Source organism: Anopheles merus, chromosome X, assembly GCF_017562075.2.
Source record: "Anopheles merus strain MAF chromosome X, AmerM5.1, whole genome shotgun sequence".
Lineage (NCBI taxonomy): Eukaryota > Metazoa > Arthropoda > Insecta > Diptera > Culicidae > Anopheles > Anopheles merus.
Genome location: NC_054081.1, coordinates 18,597,275 through 18,608,460, shown reverse-complemented (window position 1 = coordinate 18,608,460; position 11,186 = coordinate 18,597,275).

Here is an 11,186-nt window from a genome sequence, read left to right as displayed (position 1 = left end):
AAATCCCATCATCCCCTCTTTCGGGACCGGTTCTCTGAAAAGGGTTAGCATCGGCGGAAAGTAACGAAATGGCAAAAAATAGAACAAATCATCACTACACAGCGTATTATTTGCATACGCACACACGCAAATACACCGCCGGTGCTTTCTTGGTGTTTTTTGGATTTGGGCGTAACGAAGCCGTTCACAAATTTTCTTTTACGTTAATAATCTTGTCTTCTCCCTGTTTTCGGATTTTTCCTCTGCGTCAGGGCAGGCCTGACAACGACACTCTTGATTGAGTGTACCCGTATCGATATTTTGAGCAGCATTTCGGCCAAGGGTTGTTTTTCCAACCCGACCAAGGGCCGGGGCGAATTTTCCAGTCGGGTGTGAATGGTTTCCTTATGCAAATACGGCGCGGCTGTGTGACTCGACCCGTCGATTAACCTTGGTGCAGGAAGGCTGTGGCTGGTGGTAGGGAGGGGGCACAGCATTTAATGCACCCTACACTGGTTGCCTGTCCGCGACCGAACGGGGTGGCAGCGGTACTGATTTAAGATTCACACGAACGGGAATCATGGTGGTTCCTTTTGGTTGGGTGCAGAATAATTTGGATATTGTTTTACAGTGCTTTGTTGCTCATATCCATCCGCAAGTGTGTGAGCCTAATTTGCAATCGCTTGACAAACAAACGCTCATTGCATACTGGTTAGGCGAACCGTAATACGTTGGAAAAAATTGAATCTAATTTATAGAATTATGACACTACGGAACGGTAGAAAAGTTTTACCACGTTGCTGTATTCATTCAATCAACCTCATTCCGTCAGTGTGATACTTTCTGCCCGAGTTTCCGCAGCTAGTGGTCGTAAAACTATCCCATGTCGATAGCTCCAAGGATGTCCGTGGAGATATTGTTTTACAGTTATTTGTGGCTTGTTTCTATCCGCTCGTGTGAGCCTAGTTTGGAATCGCTTGACACGTAAACGCTTATTAAGCGATTGGAGCTATGCTCATTGCATACTAGTTAGGCGAACCGTAATGCGTTGAAAAAAAAAATTGAATCAAATTTAGAGAGCTACCACACTACGGAACGGTAGAAAAGTTTTACCGTGATGCTGCATTTATTGAATCAACCTCATTCCGTCAGTGAATCTTTCTGTCCGAGTTTCCGCAGCTAGTGGTCGTAAAACTATCCCATGTCGATAGCTCCATGTCCTTCGAGATATTGTTTGACAATTATTAGTTGCTGATATTCATCCGCAAATGTGAGCCTAATTTGCGATCGCTTGGCACGTAAACGCTTATTAAGCGGTTGGTGCTGTGCTCATTGCATGCTGGTTAGGCGAAACGTAATGCGTTGGAAAAAATTGAATTAAAGTTAGAAAACTACCACACTACGGAACAGTAGAAAAGTTTTACCGTGATGCTGCATTTATTTAATCAACCTCATTCCGTCAGTGTGATTCTTTCTGTCCGAGTTTCTGCAGCTAGTGGTCGTAAAACTATCCTATGTCCATGGGTATAGCATTAAAATTTGCATCTAGTGCGTTTTCTATCCAGAATGCACGGTAACATGCGATAACAACCGCGTGGTACGCGTGAGCCCTTGCATTCGCCTTCATTCTAGGACGTTTGCCAAACTGCAATAAAAACTGTGCAACCGGACGATGTCTTCTACCAGCTGGCGCAATAAAATTATAAAACTTTAAAAAAGAATTGGATTATATTTTATGACGACGCTACGTTTTACGAGCTGAACCGGGTCCGGCTACTTCTTTCATGCATGCATATCGATCTTGCGTGTGTTTTATCGCTTTTTTTTGCTTGAATCCTTTTCCTGATTGTTTACTCAGCTCTCTGGCCATAACAACGCCAGCCAGATGGTGGGTGTACGCGCGCGGGCAAAAAAGGCGCCAAAATAAGGTGCACAACGCGCATACGCGTGTTTCGGTGCAGCATCCCACGGTGACGATGCAGCGAGAGCAGCGCAACACAGGGCGATACATGATACACGTGTCGTGCGGCTCTGCGTCGTGTGACGTGTGCAACGCAGCGTTGCAAAGCATAAGCGGGGAAAAAGAATGCGATTATGCTCACTGTTCTAAAGAAATCCAAATTACAAGTCAGGAGAAGGTCAGGTTTTCTGGTCACCAATTTATAATAATTTTGTTAAGTTGTAACGGCTTTGTTTAAAATAGTCATCCACCAAAACTGTTTGTTGGTGCCGTGACTAGGATACAAAAAATGTTTTCGCATGCTCTCTTCGCCTCTCGGTTTCGTTCCCTTGGTCACTCCCCCCCCCCCCCCCAAAAGCAAAAACTGGCGTCACTGGCGATGTCTCCCTTTCCCGAATCTGCCTGTCTCGCATAACCAGAGCAAACCCCTCAGCCAATCCGTGCGACGAATGTCGGTTAGGAGTTTTTCCAGAAATAAAAAAGAGACTAGACGCGTGTTCTAAGGTCTCACTGCTGAATTCGTTTCCTGTGTAAATGGGATTTTATGGAACTTGAATAAAAAAAAAGATAAAAATGAGATAAAGGAAACAAACCCCTTCCGAACATAGGTCAGTTCAGGAATTTGCAGATTCACTAAATACCTTTCCACCCCCATGCTTGCGATGGTACCGTATGCGTGGCCTGTCAACACCTTATCAAACTGTCATTGCGAGGTTTGGGAGATGCTCGTATACGTACAGCGAGCACATGGTTTACCCGTTCAGTTCGAATCTGTCAACGGCCCCAGGTTTGCCCGCGCCGAAGAAAGCGCCATAAATTTCAATCCATTTTGACGGCGGTACCCGGGTCCGGGGCATATTTCGAATAGTTCCGGGCCGGGAGGGATTAGAGTGTGTTTCCTCGTGCTCCTAAATTCGGTGTCCATGTGTCCAAGTGGCCACGGTGAACCCCACTTAGCATCCGGACAACCGTGGAGAGGGCGCACCCACAACCGCAAACCGACACAGGTGTTGGAATGCTTTGCTGGGCACCGGGCAATTTCGCCGCACGGTGTGCAACGGGTTTGGCGGGAAATGAGGGACTAAATTTATGGTGATTTATACACTCTGGCACGAACGCACACGATTCCATTGGAGAGCGAAAGCCGGGCCGGCGGTGGACCGCACGCAAATCAACTGACCACGCTTACCCTCGCAGCTGGTTCAGCATCCCCCCCTCCGCCCTGGCTCTTTAAACGCTGACCCTCGGCTTATGTCCCTGCGTGAACGCTTTCAAATGTTAGCTCGACGGGTTTGGCTCGGTTCGTCGTCGGCTCGTCGGTGTGTAAGCCAACCGGTTACGATTTTTGGGAAAATTACTCTGATTAAACTAATTGGAATCGAATGCACTCGAAACGGGTTGCCGACTTTGGGCCAAATTTATATGCAAATGTGGCCACCTTCTCTAGCTCCGCTTCCATCGGGATGGGGCAAAGGAGCTGAGAGAGGCGGAATTGAAGCAACGAGACGAGTTTGCTAAATGGGAAAATAATTGGGGGTGATGACAGGCACTTTCGGGTGGCACATTTAGCTCTTTGGCATGGCACGATCCGGTTCGAAGGACCAAACAGTATCGCGATTTTATGGCGCCCGTGTCTGTTGTGACTTAGGTTTTTATTTTATTTTGGCAAGTTTTCTTGGCGAAGTAGCGTCCATCCGAAAACATTTCAAAACACATTACGAAACCTACTGTCCAGAGGGGGTTTCCAAATACTTTTGTTCCCTCATTTTTTGGTGCAGTTGGCGTTGAAAATGAAAAGCTCACCACATTTTCTGTTGTTCACGCTTCTCCTGGATAATGTTTCACCCTTCAACTTGTGTTGCTGTGACGGGAAATTACACCCGACGGGAATTTCAATTAGAAATAAATATTACAAGAACCTGATACAATAGCACAAAAACAACAACAGCGAACCTCCCTCCCAAGACTCCCTCCCCGTCGCTAGAATTCGACACTTCGCTCCGCACAATGTGGCGAGGCTCGTTAACATTAGCATAAAATATTTATTTAACCCCTTTACTACCCTCCCCGGCGCTGAAAGGACCTTCGCCGGCCAGCAAACTGGAACGAGGCGCGAGGTTAAAAATCGAAAATAGATAAACTCAACCGGAAGTGAGCGTGAAAGTGCAGGAGGCGGCGGGGGCCATATTGTGTTCTCGGATTTCTGGCGCGTCTTTTACGGAAAAAGGTTTACACTTTCACACTTTTCTCACCCTGGCACCGCAGCAATCACCATTTTCGATCGGTTGGAAAACAATGAATATTCTAATTAGCCTGGCACTCACCGCCCCCCGTCTTTTACCGCAGGCCGCAGCAACCGCAAGCGAGCAGGCGAGCAAACCAATTTACGACAGTATTTAAATTAAATAAACGTAAATAAATAAGTGATAATGGACGCTGGGGAGGGGAACGGTCTTGCGTTTATTTTTCACGCTAGCCCCGGACAAAAGGACCGACATGGACGTGTGGTTAAGAAAGCGCGAAGGGATCGGGAAGGATTTTGCTCTCGCCGTCGCCGGACAGAATGGTCAGCACGAAAAAAGAAAGAAAGAACGAAAATACAGACAGCACGACGCGCCACGACCACTGTCTAATCTAATCGAGACGGGGTCGGCTGCCCAGAGCTGCTCATATTTCTTTTGGCAAAAGGCGAGCGCGCGCTTATTCCTTTATTTATTGGTATCCAGTTTGCTATCCTTGGCGCACTGCGTGTTTCCCGCGCAGCGCGCTCGATATGCAGTGCCTAGCCTAAGCAATCAATTTATGGCCCTTTTCTCGACGGTGGCCACACCAAGTGACTCGCGAGCGGAAGTAATTTACAACGATTTGCCTCGATTGTTTGTTTGCTAATTTAGGTGCCGAGGTGGTTTCCGAGTGATAAGGTGAAGTTTAACGTTCGAAGGGCACGTGAAATTCCCACGGCCCGCGTAACCGTCGGTCAGAGGTGTTATACAGTAATGTTAAGCCATAGCTGCACTACAAATCTAATCTAAATGCGTAATTTAAACATGTAGTGCCTGTTAGTATGTAATTAACTGAACGTTCTTTTCACTTCTAAACTCTAAATTGATTGATCAAAATAACGGTTTCTCTGTTCAATTGTGTACTAATTGTCTTGTAATTAGTATCACGTGTTATACGGTCATACGCCTAAAAGTATGTAATGTGCGTAACAAAAGCACAGTTGTTTACCGTGTCACTACTTCCACAGTCGTTACTCGCTGTGTAGCCACGAAATTTGTCAACCTCGGTACGTCCAGCTACATTGTTGTCATTGCAGCTGGAATTTTAGTCGAAAACTGTGGCTAATCCGTAGCCGCCCTTCACATACACGCGGCCACATCGCTCCGGTCCGAGTCGGTAATCCGCATTTGCCACTTAACTCCCGCCGACGATCTAGCGTCCAGCATGCACCATGGAGAAACGAACTGTCAGTCGCAGCCAACCGCAAATAGTGCGACAGCTCGACATTGCTCCACTACTGCGGGGATTTGCGTACAAAAATTGATTCTGCATTGGATTCACTGTTCCGTGGCGTTGGAGGGGGAGATTTTACCGGAAAACAAACGCGCCAAACGCGATCCGCGTAGGTCCAGTCCTCGTAGTCGTCGATGCTAATTCGCCCCCTTTCGTAGTGAACTTCGGAACAGGACGTTCCGTTGTTTGAGTGGGAGAAGCAGGCCGAGATTAAATGCAACGTTGGCGTGTTCCGCTGGCGTGCGCCAGCGGCACACAAAATTGCACACAGCGTGCCAGCAACGGAGGCACTCTTTCGAGCGCGTCCACCGTTCATGGGGATTAGTTTGAGTGGTTTCAGATTTATCCATCCCTCTCGGTAGAGCACAGAGTGCCGGAAGCGCCCAAAACCCGCCCAAACTATTTCCCTCGTCTGGTTTGTGAAAATATTAATTTTCCACATATTTCACCTGTACCACCGGTAGGACCCGCGTGAGCTCACAATCACGGACTAGTACAGGGACGGATTTACAGCGGAGTTTGAGCGGAATTCCCGCATGCGGTTATATTTGCAACAATGTTACAACCTTCCCAATACGTAGTGGTGGCAACTCGCTGGTAGAGCATTCCGATAAATATGAAAATGCAGCACAATGAAGACTTCCCGTCGTGGGAATGGCGCGAGTAAAGCTAAACCAAAAAAAAAAGCGAAAAGCTGGTACACCGAATATTGCCGTCGAGTTTGCCGTCGATATATGCGGAGCGTGTATGCGGCATTCTCCGCACCGCAGGATCAAAAGGAATACCCAAACCGGAGAATTTCTGTGCCATACTTTTTGTTTGTTTCGTTCTGTTAGCTCAATCAACCGGATATCGAACAGTGAGACGACCTTCAAACACAATGTATGCCATTGAAAAAAAAGTATAACGAGAAAGGAAAAATTAAACCTCGAGTGGAAGTACTGAAAGGAAGAGTAAGTGGACCCACAGCGCCTGAAGAACGCGCTGGTCCGTGTCGCTGGTTAAGCGCTGGTGCATCGAATATTCAGCCACTACTGCCATCCGCAACCGCATATATTGCCCTTTGTATCCAACGCTGTTTGCAATTCTCACGGGAGGCTCTGCAACGGTTCAGGGTGGTGGGTCAGGGATACAAAACTCCACCCGCGTAATGGATGAGTAAATTGTTACATTTACTTCCTTCGTGTGTCCTCTAGTTTCCTCCATTCCTTTCACCATGAGCGAGGTTTTACATACAAAGTACGGGATGCGCATGCAATTGTCAAACGGGACCTGGGTGACCAAAACAGAGAGTGAAGGTAAAAGCAAAAAAGAAAATGTTAAAGCTCCTCGGAACAGGAGTGAATATGTTTATTTTTTAAATTCCGGTCATGCCGCTATGCAGATTTTCCCGCCAGGATGGCTGGCATTGGGGATGGGAATACATTCCTCTTTGTCATAGTGCATTTACATTTACACTTGTTCATCATAAATTCAGCCTCAAATTGGATTACAACGCGCGCACGGGGAGCCTGCCGGACATTCCCTTGTTCGGCGTGTCGCGTGCTGCACCTGTGGGAGAGTGTGTGAGAGTTTCTTTTTTTTTTTTGCTTCCGGCTTTGCTCTTCCCTTCTGTACAATGCAACGCGCGCTGGTGGTGGAAATGGCACATTGGAACATCGCTTTGATTAATTTACAATTTTCACTCGCCAGTCAGATCCGGGGAGTCCAGGGGATTGGGATGGGCGCTGTCTGTTCCCTTACCGTACGGGTCGGGGATACTCCAGGGTTAGTTTATGGAAATTTATGCTCGAACTCGTTTTCGATGATTTTCCATTTTCTCTCCATCGTACAATGTTGCTCTCGTTTTGTGTAGCAAAAAAGTGTATCCTGTTTGCAGAATTGCAGTAAAACCAACGACGCGACTTCTCTACTCGTATGGAACAAAAGAACAAAACAGGTCAACGAACCGGTTGGTGCAAAATTAACTACCATTGCCCCCACTCGCCCGGCTTTTACAACCTGCCCGAGATTTTACTAGGCCGTGGTGTGGACTATTCTCGGCCCAAAAACTGCCACAACCTTTTTATTTCCGGCACAGCTGACAGACTGTGGTGCGGCAACAATGTGTGCTAGATGCGCTGGCCAAAAATCGGGTCACGTTGGCGCGGCAACAACGGTCGCTCTAGTTGCCATTGGTTACCTGTGCGGCATTTTGGCACCGCTTCTCGGACACATTGTTGCGCTTCGTGCCTATCGGACAATGCTGGCGCTTACAGTGAGACGCTCGTAAACTTTTGGGACCGTAAAAGGTGGAGGTACCCGGGGCGCGCAGCACACCCTAATTACGCTCGCTTTTGTCCGTGCTCGATCTTAAACACAGTTGCCCGAAAAATTCCCGCTCCGCGATTGATGGATGATTAAGCGTTTATGGTTTTATAGGCCTTTGCTACTGCCCCGAGTAGACTGCAGGGCCGGGGGACACTGGGAGACTTCCGTCAAACGGCCCGAACGGTTTATGCTGCACTTAACGACTGCAACTAGCGACGGGTAAATACAAATTTGCGATATTACTACTGCGACAAAGGCCAACAAGCGCAAGGGAAGGATTTGAAGCGCTGCCGAATGTTGAGATTTGTGTGGCGAAATAGTAGGGCAGAAGTTTTGACAGTTGAAACCGGCGTACGGGCCGGCCCTGGAACGAGTTCTCAGATTGCGCTCGCTGGGCTATAAATAATGGAGGATATTAAAAGGATGGCAAGGGAATATTTGTGCCTAATTACGAGAGCATTACTTTAATGACTTATTGCGCATTGCGACCTAGACCACTCACAGAGTTTGTGTTAGTGCCTTGGAAGGAACTCTGTAGAGGAGGAAGCAGAATATCAAAAGATTGAAAAGATTGTCATTTATACAGAGTAGGATCTTGGAATACCGCGCAGATGTACTATGATTCCAAAAACATCTGTGGATAAATAGAAAGACTACAGTTTTTTTTTTGAGAATTTCTTAAAGAAAGTCTAGGCATAATTCAAATACTGAACAGAATATAAAAAAATACTTTTAAAGGAAAGCTCAGCATATCAACATAACAAGGAATCTTACTATGAGTTCTTGAATATCCAGAATATCATTAATATACTACATCGTTGTCGAAGATGTTTTATTAATTTTCGAAAAACCCCATGAAACACAGCTTTCCTATTATGCTATACCCTATGGCTTACTTTGACTAATCTCCAAACATTTCCTTTCATTGTTCCTAGCTTCTTATAAACTGATGCAGGAATTCTTATTCCTCCCTCCAATCCCACACTCCTATTACATCAAGTTGCTGCACACCAATGTTGATATTTGTTTTACAGCTGTCAGTGTTTAATTGATGTAAAAATACCAAACTTCGATGCAATATGTTAATGGCAAGCAGGTAACCCTCACAGCAAGACGTCTTTGAGCAAGCTTCGTTTCCGATTTTCCCTGCGTCCGAAAAATCTTTGCATGTCTTCGCAGGGTCTTCAGTCGCAGGGCTATTTCCGGCGATATTTATCACCTTCCGGACGTTATCCGAGAAACTCTGTTGAAAACCTTGCGCCTCCTACTCCACAAGTTCGTAATCCCCTTTCGAGCGATAATTTGAGCGCAAAGTTCCGTGCACTCCCTGCAGCTTCATGGTAGCAAGATGTTCGATCGCTCGCCCCAGGCATCTTCAGACTGTCCGCTTGGGGCATTGTGTGTATATGTAGTGAATTTGTCACCTTGTTTCCAACGTTGAACGGTCCGGGAGAAAACAAATCCACAACCTGCTCGCTACCAAAACGAAAACGTCTTAAGACAAAGGTGACAAAAGACAACCCTTTCACTGCCCCATGTTGCTGGTAAATTACCACCCTGTGGGTGGGTGGGTTAGAGCCGGAGGAGAGGGGGCGGGGGTGTCGGCTTTTGACAATTTATTGGCAAAAACTTTGCACCACAGTGAAGATTGCTTGCACAATTTCCTTGGGAGCTTTAATTTATTCCCCCGGCATGCCGCGCGCGCACGGACCAAAACCGCAGCGCCCGTTCTGCCCGAATGGGTTGTGTAGCGACCGTGTCAAAGCGGCGAAGCATTCCGGCCCAGAAACATAGGTCGTCGTCGGAAGCATATCCTTTTGCGATGGCGTCCTCTCGACGCGTAACCTAAAACCGCCGCACCGCGTCACGGTTCGCCGCGTACCCGGACGACTCTCGCAGTCGCAGGGTTGGTGCGAGCAAACGGGTGCGATATCGCATATCGCGTATTGTTCGGCGCTTCCGAAAAATCCGATACAAAGTGCGCTCAGCAGCGTCTCGTCGACAACCAAATCTTCAAGTAGACGGAGCAGAACCCATTCCCCCGGCAAATTCTCTCTTCCGCCGGGATTTTCCCAACAACAACCAGCCAGACACACACTTTGCCCCGCCGGGACCGATAATTAACCGTTTCGAATGATTTGCCTGGGCTTGTCTTTCGCACCAACTTCACCGGGAGGAGGGCGAATTTACATAACGCCAGGGTACAGGGACAGGGCAAGGAAAATTGCCGGATGGATTGAGCTGGTGGAAAGTGCTGTTGTTGTTTAGCTGTCTGAGGGAGAGCAATACACAGCAACACCCTTTCGGCGCAACGGTCGTTAACAACAAGACGACGAGAAACCGACCTGCTCCACCTGTGTGTGCTTCCAGAGCATTCGTCTAGAGCGATTCTCCAGACTTTACCACGCTCCAAACAGATCCAATTGCCACAAAAGCTTCAAACCTCTGGTTGCGGTTTTTTTGGGCAAACGCCGGTACAGTTAAATGTGTTCCCGTACCAACTTCCCCCGTATTTACACATGATTTCGACTACTACGAAGAACACCGACGCAGCAACAGTCTCTCCCTCCGGTTTAGGTTCTACCCCTAAGTGATCTCATCGCCTCGCTCGGGGCTGACCAAGAAACAATGTAACCATAATTTAATACAATTTCCCATCTTCGGCTGTGTTCGGTACTGTTTTGGGGAGGTTGGGATTTCACCGGCCGCCAACTTCTGCTAGCACTAGGCCCAAGGCGTCCATTTCGCCCATTACCGCAGAGCCCTACCAAACGATTTTCTAGGGTGAGTTAATGAATTGATTGCACTTAGTGGCGCGCCGAGAGGTCCGAAATCTCTCATCAACACCTCTTACCTTTCATTCCGCGGCGGCAAACCTAGGAAGCTGCATTTTCTGTGAGTCAACACTTGCTCTCGATAATAATTATCAATTCAATTAATTTGTCCCCACGCCGCTTCGGCCGCCGCTGCTGCCGAACCGTTGTTCGATCTGTTTTGAGACAATTCTGGAGCGGCGGCGGCTATGGAAGGAACCTGCCAACGCTAATGGAAAACTTGGCACTCACCGGCTCACCAGCAATGGTTTTGATTTGCGAACAAATTAGTTTTGCATGTGCGTATGTGTGTGGTTGTGCCGTGGTCGCCACCTGATTGCGGATGAGTGAGTTTGGAGAATGACGCTCGTCTTCGGGAGTAAGGATGGGGCAGACACATCGCTAGAGTGTAGGACGAATTCTGATGCGTTTTCTAAAAGAACAGCTTCTATGGTGGCGTACTAAAAGTTTGTAAAGTTTTCTTCTACCTCCTAGACTGAAGATGTAACAGGAACTTAGGCCCGCTCTACCATAACTTGCAAATGGCGTGCTGATGTGTTTGAGGAGTTGGAAGATCAAAGCATAAAATCCCCACCGGTAGGTTTAGC